The sequence below is a fragment of the Nannospalax galili genome, unplaced genomic scaffold (assembly GCF_000622305.1).
Source record: "Nannospalax galili isolate Female #2095 unplaced genomic scaffold, S.galili_v1.0 scaffold54, whole genome shotgun sequence".
Lineage (NCBI taxonomy): Eukaryota > Metazoa > Chordata > Mammalia > Rodentia > Spalacidae > Nannospalax > Nannospalax galili.
In genome coordinates, this window is record NW_008341028.1 from 13,266,264 (window position 1) to 13,273,118 (window position 6,855).

The window sequence follows — 6,855 nt, forward strand, 5'->3', positions numbered from 1 at the left end:
CCCTCTTCTTCTCTCCTTTTCCTCTTTGGGAACTTCGATTGCCTACTTATTAGACTTCCTGAGATTTCCCTCCACTTGCTGATGCTACACTGATGTGTTTCTTCATCTCTTTTCTCTTAGTATTTTGGATAATTTCTATTGCTGTGTCTTCAGGCTTTCTATTCTCTTCTCTGTGGTGAATCCCACAGTTTAATTTTCATCTTAAACACTTTAGTTTTTTCATTTCTAGATGTACGATTCAAATTCTTTTCTACCTTCTGTGTACCTAATGAGTGTGCTCAGTCTTTCTTTTAGTTTTTTTTTTAAACATTTTTTTAAATTAATATATTTTTATTTTATGTGTATGAGTATTTTGTCTGCATGTATGTAAGTGCACCCATGCATGCAATGCCTGAATGCCTGTGGAGGCCAGAAGAGGGCATCAGATCCCTTGGAACTGAAGTTATAGGCCTTAGTTGTCAGCCTCCAAGTTGGTGCTGGGGACCAAATGAGGTCCTCTGCAAGCACAGCCAGTGCTCTTAACTGCTGAGTCATCTTTCCAGCCCCTTTTAGTTTCCTGAACAGACATTTTAGACTAGCGGTATCATAACTGTTTTAATATTCTTGTCCACTAATTCAACTAACTCTGTCATTTTTGAGTCACTTTCAACTGATAGTTTTTCTCATTCAACTTTTTTCATAACTGTTTTTTTTCAAGACATCAGATATTGTGAATTTTTCTTTATTGGGTCTTAGTTAAATTTTTCTATTTCAATAAAATTCCAGAACATTTTCATATGCAAATCAGCCAAATCACTATGGAAATCAGTATTCAGGTTCCTCAAATAAATTAAAATTAGATCTACCATGTAACCTGCCTATACCACTCCTGGGTATGTCCCAGAAGGACTTTAAGTAAAAATATCAAAAATACTTGTACATTGATGTTTTTCGCAGCACCGTGCACAATAGCTAAGTTATAGAGTCAACCTAGGTGTCCATCAACAGAGGAATGAATAACAAAATGTGAAAATGGAATTTTTGTTTACATATGTATGTGTGACATGTATGTGTCGTGTGATGTGTGTGTGTATGTGTGTGATGTGGTGTGTGTTATGTGTATGTATATACGGTGTGCATGTACTGTATATGTGTGATATGTAGTGTAGTATATGTGTGTGTGGTGTAGTATGTATATGTGTGGTATGTGTGTATGTGTATGTATTGTGTGTGATATTGTATATATGTGTGAATGTGTGCAATATGTGCCTGTGTATGTGTATATATGTGCATGTTTGCATGTGTATGAGGGCACATGTGATTTTATCTAGCCATAAAGAAGAACAGAACTATGCCATTTTTAGGACAATTAACTCAGACTTAGACAAATATCACGTTTTCTCTCTTTTGTGGATCCTAGACTTTATACAGATACATAAAATCGTGTGTGCATATATGACATGAAGGTAGGAGCAAAACTGTGTAGGGAACAAAGGACACTAAGAGGAGAGGAAAGTTAGGGGTTGTGTGAGGGAACATACTCAAAAACATTATATGCTTCTCTCAAAATGTCCTTGTGAAACTCAGGACTATGTACAACAAATATATGCCAAAAAGATTCTCAAGGTTTGAGATTTATTCTAGGAGAGCTACTTGGAAATAGTTTGGTATTTCAGCTCTTGCTTTTAAGCTTTGTTAGATTTAATGAGAACATATTTTATTCTTGGGCTAATTTTGCCCCACAAATTAGGTTAAAGCCCTTCTGGGTGCTTTACCCAGTGTCATAAATTCTGAGGTTTTCCAGGCTGGTTATGGAAAACAAGAGCCACTTGCAACCTTGTGTGAGCTCTAGGAATTTCCCCTCTGATTGTTACTCTTTCCTGGTCTTGTTATGCCTACACCCCCCCCACACACGTACTGCTCAGAAGTAGCTGAAGACTTGGAGGGTGCGCACACACACACACACACACACACACACACACACACACGTACTGATCAGAAGTAGCTGAAGACTTGGAGGGCTCCCTACAGATCTCTAGAGCTTTCTATCTGTGTGGTCCTATATGCTCCATTCCTGACCTGTGAGTTCTGACTGCGGTGGCATCCCATCTTCCTCTCTCCAACTCCAGCAGGCCACTGGACAATGCAGCCTAGAGCTTCCTAGGGGCACCCATAGTACTCACCTAATGTGTGGTTTTTTTTTTTTTTTTTTTTTTTTTTTTTCTGATATCTAGTATCCCGAAAGCCATACTTTCATGTATTTTGTCTTAGCTGTTTCAGGCTAGAGTAACTGGCAGCACAAGTTGGACCCTTCCTATCACTAGAATGAAGCAGTGCACTTAAAAAAGAAAAAAAAATATTTTGGCTCACACCCTTGGAAATTCTAGTCCATTATCAATCAACTGATGCTTTTTTGGCCTGTAGTGAGGCAGTGCATTAAGGGGAGAGCATGTTACAGAGCAAAACCATTCACCTCATTGCCAGGAAACAAAAAGAGAGGAAGGCGAAGGGGCTGATGTCCCACAGTTTTCTTCACGGGTTTGCCTCTGATGACCCAACTTCCTGCCACCCACCAGGCCCCAGCTCTCAGAGGTTCCACAGCCTCCCAGTAGCGCTGCTTGGGAACCAAGCCTGTAACTATGGGCTTCTGGGAATATTTAGGATCTAAACTGTAACCCTCCCCCCCACCCCCCACCAACTTGTCTGCTCTCCCTCATCCTTCTGTCCCTGTTGTTTCCAAGCAACTTATTTTCTTAGAACCTTTCTTTAGTTCACAGCAGGCCATGCCGGCAGTGATGGGCACGTGCTCTTACGGTCCAATATCCCAGGGTTCAGAGCTCAGCTCTTGCCAGTTCCTTGCATGACCTTGGACAAGGTGTTTCTTCAACTTGAGCCTCAGTTTTCTTTATTTGGAGAAGGGGGGAGGAAATGATGCCTCACCAAAGGATTAGTGGAGGAAATGCATGGAAAGTGATTAGCACCAGATAATAGGATCCACATGATCATCAAAAGGCTGCATGGCCAAATGAATACTAGCAGGATTACAGTTTTAAAATTGCCTCAAATATCTTCACTGTCTGCTGCTCTGTTACTGTGGGCAATCCCACCATTACTTTTGAGTGTTCTGAAAAGGAGGTATGCCAGCTCTAAAGGTCTTGCACCAACCGAGGGGAGTGGTCATGTGGAGAATGTTCAACAGCACATACTAGAAACATCATGGACATTTGGCTGCATGAAGCATTATAACGATCTTTTCTTTGCGGCAGATTGACTTTGCTAATTAGGTTGGGTTGGAGCCAATGTTAAATACAGTTTGCATGTACAGAACGAAAACCAATTGGCAGAGACAGGGGACTCGGAGACATTTTAGGTATCAGAACACCCAGCTATGATTGAAGATTTGCCTCAGATAATCCTTTCTCTCTCCCCAGCCTCCATGCTTTTTACATACTGAGGACATTAACCCTTTATCACATTTGTTGCAAATGCATTCTCCCCATTTGTTGTTCAATTCTGCTTGAAAAATGCAACTGTTTTAAACAGAATTTTAAGTTGTGTGTGTACACTAGGGATCATTTCACTTGTAAATTTTACCCACTGCTTTGAGGCCTGCAAAATCATACCCACAGACTGAATAAACATTCACTTTCTTTTTCTTCATGTTTTCAACATTTATTTTTTATTTGAGTTGGATTTTATTTGGATTTTGATATGTAGTATATGGTGTGAAGACAGCAGAATTGTGTGTGTGTGTGTGTGTGTGTGTCGTTTGTGCATTTATCCATCCATGTACATGTGGAGGCCAGAGGTTGATAATGGTTGATCCCTCTATAGCACTCCATTGAATTTTTTTAGGTAAGATTTTCCAGTGAACCTGGAGCTTGCTGTTTTGTCTAAAATGGCTGACTAGCAACCCCCAGGGTTCTGCAGGTCTCCATCCCTCGCCCCAGTGAAGGGGTCACAGGTATATGCCACCACACACAGCTTTAACTTGGGTGTTGGGGATCCAAACTCAGGGTCTCATGTTTGTGTAGCAAAACTACCCACTGAGCCATCTCTCCAGTCATAAGACAGTAGATTTGAGATAATTAAAAGTAGCTGCTTCACTGTCAGTTGCTGAACTTTTAAAGCCTGAACCCAACAAAGCACGCACATCGAGTCTAGCAGGGATTGTAAGACACTGCTAGGTGGTACCCCATCAGGTAGTGACTCAGTATCCATGCAACTCCACCATTTCGAGATGAATCTGCTTCCAGTCAAGAGATCCTGTAGAACATTTGGTAAGCATTCACTGTCTCTGCTTTAAGAATGAACTAGATTTTTCAAATGACCTAGAGCCATTAAAATATTTTATTTATTATTTTTATTTTATGTGTATGAGTGTATTACCTGCATGTGTGTAAATGAAATGTGTCATGCAATGCCTATGGAGGTCAGAAGACGGCATTGGATTCCCTTGGAACTGGAGTTACAGACAGTTGTTAGCCACCATGTGGGTACTGGGAATCAAACCCAGGTCCTCTGCAAGAGTAACTAGTATTCTTAACTGCTGAGCCATCTTTGCAACCCCCAACCTGGAGCCATTTAGTGATCATGTATTAAGCTATCTGTGCATGATGATGGGTTCTTGTCTGTCGGGTCCCATATTAGAGTTTTCTCAAACTACCTTCACAATATTTTAACATCCTCTCAGGTAAGTCTTTTTTTTTCCCAGTCAGTTTTTTGACTACTAAACAATGGATCATATTACATATGACATGTAATCTATTAGCTCTTTTTGCATATGAACCTCGGAGACTAATCTTGTCATGTGAGGTCCAGCTAAAAGCTCAGGCAAATAATGTCCAAACACACATCTCCATCTCCTTTTCAGTACCATGAAAAATGTAGTCAGAATTACCTGGAAACTTGGCGAGCACCTCTGGAGGGAGCTAGGTATACAGCAGCCAGTGGCTGACCTAACATTGTTTTCTTCCACTTCTTTATTCAAGCTAGAGGTAGGGGTAAGTTAGGAGAAGCAGAAGAATTGCTACTTCAAACACCCCATCTGGAGAAATCACAAGTAAGGAATGACAAGTTTGGGGTCATGCTACTTAAGAGGACCTAGCCACCCTGGAAACCTTGAGCAAGCCATGTTGGCCCCTCATGAGTCTATATCCTCCCTGCTGTGGCTGAAGCTGAGGACTCAGGAGGAGAAAAAGTGTAGCTAGGGTTCCATGGGACTAGCCCAGAGGAATGGCTCACAGTTGTGTATCCCCACCCCAGTTCCCCAGCTATCCTCAGAGGGCTATAAAATCTGGGTGCCCATACACCATCTATAATGAAGAACAGATGTCACCCAGACAATAATAACAGTAATTGCTCTCTGCTTTTTTATTTTATTTTTAAGGCAGGGTCTCCCTATAGCCCCAGCTGGCCTGGAGCTTGCTATGTGGACCAAACTGACCTTGATCTCACAGAGATTCACCTGTCTCTGCCTCCCAAGTACTGGGATTAAATGCATGTGCCACCATGCCTGGCTGCTGTTTTATTTTTTATGTTGTTGTTTTTTTTTTTTTTTTTTTTTTTTTTTTGTGTGGAGACAGAGTCTCATATAGCCTAGGTTGACCTCAAGCTCAGTATGTAGCCAAGGATGACCTTGAACTCCTGATTCCCCAGCCTCCACCTCCCCAGTGCTATAATTGCAGGTAAGCACCACCATGCTTGGTTTTGCTCCCTTCTTTTGAGCACCAACTCTGGGTTGGTAATTTTTGAAACATTAAATCATTTAATCTTTACAGATCCTCTGCAAACTAAGCACTGGACCTCCCTATAAAAAGAGGTTTAGGTTCAGAAATGTAAAGTTACTTACCTAAGACTACACAACTGATAATCAGCAACCAAACCTGGGTTAACTTCAAATTTTGTGTTCTATCTATCTCACTATGTTATATTATCATCTTTAAAAAAAACAGTAGGGAGACCTAGAATATTTAAAAGCTTTTGAACAGAATTAAAAAGTATCCTGAAAAGCTGAAGTAGTTGTATATGTATGGGGGTATGTGTGTGATGCTTTGTCTTTCTGTTTTGTGTTGCTATGACAAAATACCTGAGGCTGGGTATGTTACAGGAGATTTATTTGACTCAGGAATCTTTGGCTAGAAGGTACAAACAGTATGGCACTACCATCCTGGCAAGGGTCCCCTTGGTTATATCAAATGGTGGAAAAGCACAAAGGGAAATGAAAGCATACAGAAGAGGCCAGGTATGGAGACCTGGTCTTACTCCCATCAAACCCAGCCCTATCCATGAGGCAGACATGAATCCATTGCTAACAGTGGAATTTAAAGTACTATCCTGGGATCATGTAAAAGATGAACAATAGAGGTGATAAACTGAGAATCAACTGCCCAGAGTAACACAAACTGAGACCCTAGGCATTAGATAATCTCTTATATTTACTCTTTCCTTTGATAGATAAACCGTTATGGAAGAGACTTCTCTTTTCTAACATACTACACAGAACTTGTTAAGGGATCTTAGTGAGTTGAATTTGCATAAGGAGAGAACAGAAGCAGAAGTGTGAGACACAGCAGAGACCAGCTGGCTCTCTATTACTGAAGGGCAAGAAAGAGGAAAAAAAAGGTTTTGTCTGTGTCAAAAGAGATAAAGTGTGTTCTGAGATCTCTCCTTCATGGCCGTCAACCTTCAGAGAGCTTGGCCTTTCAGTACAGAAAAGCAGCTGTCCTGTGGGCTTGTGATGGCCGTGAAAATAGATGGTCCCATTCTTTTGGCCTAAAGACTCTTAAATTCTAGGGATGGGAAGATGGTTCAGTGGGTAAAGTATGTGTATGCAAGCACGAAGACCTGAGTTTAGATCCCCAGCACCCACATAAG